This window comes from Muntiacus reevesi, chromosome 1, assembly GCF_963930625.1.
Source record: "Muntiacus reevesi chromosome 1, mMunRee1.1, whole genome shotgun sequence".
NCBI lineage: Eukaryota > Metazoa > Chordata > Mammalia > Artiodactyla > Cervidae > Muntiacus > Muntiacus reevesi.
The window spans coordinates 115,127,166-115,132,548 of NC_089249.1; positions in this window are offsets into that span (position 1 = coordinate 115,127,166).

Here is a 5,383-nt window from a genome sequence, read left to right on the forward strand (position 1 = left end):
CCCCCTGGGGGCTGCACAAAAAGCCCTACAAAGGAAGAGAAATGAATCCTACCTCAACTGCGGAAAGGAGGCTGATATCCTTTCTCTGACTGAGGACCAAAACTCAGCCCCTTTGCTGAGGTGCGGGGTGGCGTCCCTTCCTCCCGTCTCCTCCTCCCTTCTTCGAGCATTTTCTAACTGCCCCCTACCAGGCGTTGGAGAAACCTGAGAAAAAAAGACTAGAGGGCCCCTACCTTCAGACTGTTTACACCCCAGTAGGTTATTTCTTGCTTATTTTTGTAATAACTATATTTAATTTCATAAATTCTTCAAAGCTCTAATATATGAAATAATTCATTCACATTTACGCTCACCAACTGTTAAAAATAGCTATAAAGTTTACTCATTTAGCATGCACTTTTTAAAAGCATGGCTCATGCACAAGTTACATCAGAATCAACTGTGGTAACTTGCTGTAAATAGGGATTTGGGACATTTTTAATCATCACGGAGACTTTACGGATAATAACTTTTGGAAACTGTTAATGATCTACACAATCTAATAATCTAATTCACCTGTTTAATTGAAGTTTAAAGTTTATTTGCTTGGATATCTCCTTTACAGTAAAAGCGAAAAACAAAAGCAAGCAAACAAAACACCTGAGATACCCAGTCGTGTAAACTCATCTACTCTTCCCCAAAGCTTTTTGAAATATTAACTCTAAGAATTCTTTAAATTCTCCTGCTTATAAGACACCAAAAAAACAAAACAAAACAAAACAAAAAACCCTGCTTTACTCCATACTGCTCACCAACAGATAAAATGAAATAAAATATTTCATACAGAGAAGTGTTAAGCCAATCTATAATTTTTTTCTGACAAAATAATCTATCAATCAGATTTCTAGGCATTTTACAGTTTACAGGACTTACGGACATATGAACTCATGGCTTCACTTGCTCACTGAAGAAGTAGTATATTAATCCTGGCTAAATAAAAATTATTTATTAAGCTATTTGTTATCAACCTGTACAGTAACAAATCCAGGAGGAGTTATTGTTTTACCTACCTATTCTTAAGAACATGGAGGCTCACAGAGCTAAGATCTTTTTCATGCTTTCATAGGCAATAATTATTGAGCAGAGTTCCCTGTGCCATGCAAGGCTTTCCAACTCTTACACAAGAGAGAAATAAAACTTTAGGCTTCCCAAGTCTGGCTAACAATGTTTGTATCGTGCATGGGTGGGCCGAGCAGATCAGGGTAGCTAGGGACCTGGCACAGAGCAAGTGTCAGGAGAAACCTGTTCATAGGAGCAGACTCTTGGGGTTCAAGGTATCTATGTAATTCCAAGACCTAACGTACACAAATTCCCATATTCCCCTAAAGGCAGAACTGAGAAAATCTGGACTTCCTTACCTGGGAGAATTGGGCGGCTAGCTCAGGTATCCTCCAAAAAGAGACTCTCAGCAGCCTTGATTTCCGGAGAATCCCAAGACCCCTCAGGCAGCCCTTCCAAATGGAGATCGATTATCACCAATTTAAAGCTGCTCAGAATGATTTTTATCGGTTGTATTCCCTCCACTCCTGAGGCTATGCAAGTTGTTGGGGACAGGCCTGAGCGCCACAGTTCTGGAGAGCACCAGGAAATAGTCTCATGTGATTAGGTAATGCCACCCTGGTCAGCCTCCAATTTCTTAAAAGTTAAGTTGTGTTCTATAATGTAGCCTAAGCATAGGATGAAAACAGCCTATTTCCAGGGACAATACAGTGTATATATATTAGAGGAGAGATATCTTCAGGGACTTTTTAATTCTTCTTACCAGAGACACAATCACTGAAAACTTTTTTTGTTTTTGTTTTTTTTTTTTTTGCCTATAAAACTTCCTTTTCTTTAATTTATTCAGTTTTAATTGGAGGATAATTGCTTTACAGTGTTGTGTTGGTTTCTGCTGTATATCAACAGAATCAGACTAAATAACGTCTGACCAAAAAAGTCTTAGTTGATATTGATAAAGTGCCAGAAAACAATCTGAATTGTAATTGTCAAGAGCAAGGGATCTAGTCCATTTCCATATCTTCACACCTTCAGGTCATCATTCAAAGTACTCATGAAAGGTTCCACCCTATGTTCAGAGTGCTTGGAGCCATTACTGGGCAAGTTATTTTTCTACATGTAAATTTTCATTCATAGCAATACAAATTATTTGAGAAAGTTCTGCTTTCAGCCACAATCCACCATTTTATTGCTCATTATTGGGTGTTGGGTCACTATTAATCATACTACAGTTGTACTACAGTTGTACTAGGGTATCTCGAGTTCATGGTTGCCAAACTCATCATTTTATGGATAATGAGATTGGCCCCAGGGAATGAAGAGAATTTCCATAGGTAACCTCGAAAATTAGTCAGAAGTGGCTGGCTCTAAAACAGGTTTCTAGATACCTTGCCCATTCCAAATTCCAGCCACTCTAAAGCCATCAGGCTATTTTGTCCAAGAGAATCACAGCTGGAGAATCCTTTCTGTTAATAACAACTTCTTTATATTGTATTTTTCTACATTTCCCTGGCAAGATACTATAGAAAAAGGAAGGATGATTTATTGTTGCAGAATGAAAAGGTATCTGTCAGTTATTGCCAGGCTGAGCTGAAACTGCTTTTAGAGCCCACAGTGGAGACTATTTCGGCAAATTTCTCTGTTTCTGGAGGACACAATCTTTACTCAGAGGCAAAGAAAAGGTTGAACTTGACTATTAATTAGTGCCCAAGAAAGGAGTTAAGATAAGGAATCTTTGCAACTCTGTGGATTAGCCCGCCAGGCTCCTCAATTCAAGGTATTTCCCAGGCAAGAGTGGAGCGGGTTGCCGTTCCCTTCTCCAGAGGATCTTCCCGACCCAGGGATCAAACCCAGGTCCCCTGCATTGTAGGCAAATTCTTTACCATCTGAGCCCCTAGGGAAGCTCAAGGAGAGATCAGAGATGGGTAAATGAAAGAAGTCAAATGGTCTTTATCCCTCTTTCTGAAGGCCTAAGACCAAACAGTACCAGCTATAGGGGGGAAGTGGAACATGATGATAGCTTGACTTTTTATCTTTTTATAACCATAATTAGATATTCTTGAAGAGACCACAAATATTTGTAAAAATAGTTTAGAATAATGAATCCAAGTAAATGAGATTTCCTTCTTGTACTGACTTTTTCTAAAAATGGGATACAATATTTAAGACACACTTTTGATTGCACAGTGGTTATTATCTGAAATGTAAACAAAGATAATAGTTCATTGAGTCTAGTTTAAAAAGAGTTATCATACTAGAATGCACAGATGATGATGATGATTGACAAGGAATAGTATAAGAAGAAAAGTTCCTAACAGCTAATACATATTCAGTATGCAATTTTTGTGTCAGGCATATTCTAAAGTGCTTTTGCTGGATTACCAAGTTAAGACTCAAGAATAATATTATGCATTCGATTCTACTGCTACCCACAATATACAACTGACAAATGTGATGCACAAAGAAGTTAAGTTATTCAAAGTCACACATCCAGCATGGAGTATAGCTAAGGACCGACTCAAAGTACTTGACAGCCATTCCAAATCGGGAAGGGAGCTTAAGAAAAATTGGGGTAAGAAGAGATACAAGATACTAGAAGTAGTATGACTCAGTGTGCTAAGTGGTTGAGAAAGGGTGGATGAGCATCAAGGCACAAGAAAAAGTATGTACAAATATATGAAAAAATAGAGATTGCGTTCTTGTATGTTATAACTCAATGGGAGGTGGGAGGCATCACTTAAGAGATAAGGATGGAAAGCTAGAGAAAAAACTGTGATGGAGGGTTTGTTCAGTTCAGTTCACTTGCTCAGTCATGTCTGACTCTGTGACCCCATGAACCGCAGCACACCAGGCCTCCGTCCATCACCAACACCCGGAGTTTATCCAAACTCATGTTCATTGAGTTGGTGATGCCATCTAACCATCTCATCCTCTGTCGTCCCCTTCTCCTCCTGCCCTCAATCATTCCCAGGATCAGGGTCTTTTCCAATGAGTCAGCTCTTCGCATCAGGTGGCCAAAGTATTGGAGTTTCAGCTTCAGCACCAGTCCTTCCAATGAACACCTAGGACTGATCTCCTTTAGGATGGACTGGTTGGATCTCCTTGCAGTCCAAGGGACTCTCAAGAGTCTACTCCAACACCACAGTTCCAAAGCATCAATTCTTCTGTGCTCAGTTTTCTTTATAGTCCAACTGTCACATCCATACATGACTACTGGAAAAACTATATCCTTGACTAGATGGACCTTTGTTGGCAAAGGAATGTCTCTACTTTTTAATATACTGTCTAGGTGGGTCATTATTTCCCTTCCAAGGAGCAAGCATCTTTTAATTTCATGGTTGCAATCACCATCTGCAGTGATTTTGGAGTCCAGAAAAATAAAGTCAGCTACTGTTTCCCCATCTATTTGCTATGAAGTGATGGGACCAGATGCCACAATCTTAGTTTTCTGAATGTTAAGCTTTAAGCCAACTTTTTCACTCCCTTCTTTCACTTTCATCAAGAGGCTCTTTAGTTCTTCTTCACTTTCTGCCATAACGTAGTGTCATTTGCATATCTGAAGTTATTGATATTTCTCCTGGAAATGTTGATTCCAGCTTGTGCTTCTTCCAGCCCAGAGTTTCTCATGATGTACTCTGCATATAAGTTAAATAAGCAGGGTGACAATATACAGGCGTGACATACTCCTTTTCCTATTTGGAACCAGTCTGTTTTTCCATATCCAGTTCTAACTGTTGCTTCCTGACCTGCATACAGGTTTCTCAAGAGGCAGGTCAGGTGTTCTGATATTCCCATCTCTTTCAGAATTTTCCACAGTTTGTGGTGATCCACACAGCCAAAGGCTTTGGAATAGTCAATAAAGCAGAAATAGATGTTTTTCTGGAACTCTCTTGCTTTTTTGATGATCCAACGGATGTTGGGAATTTGATCTCTGGTTCCTCTGCCTTTTCAAAAACCAGCTTGAACATTTGGAAGTTCATGGTTCGTGTATTATTGAAGCCTGGCTTGGAGAATTTTGAGCATTACTTTACTAGCATGTAAGATGAGTGCAATTGTGTGGTAATTTGAGCATTCATTGACATTTCCTTTCGTTGGGATTGGATTGAAAACTGACCTTTTCTTGTCCTGTGGCCACTGCTCAGTTTTCCAAATTTGCTGACATATTGAGTGCAGAACTTTCACAGCAGCATCTTTTAGAATTTGAAATAGCTCAGCTGGAATTCCATCACCCCGACTAGCTTTATTTGCAGTAATGCTTCCTAAGGCCCACTTGACTTTGCATTCCAGGGTGTCTGTCACTAGGTAAAAGATCACACCATCATGATTATCTGGGTTGTGAAGATCTTTT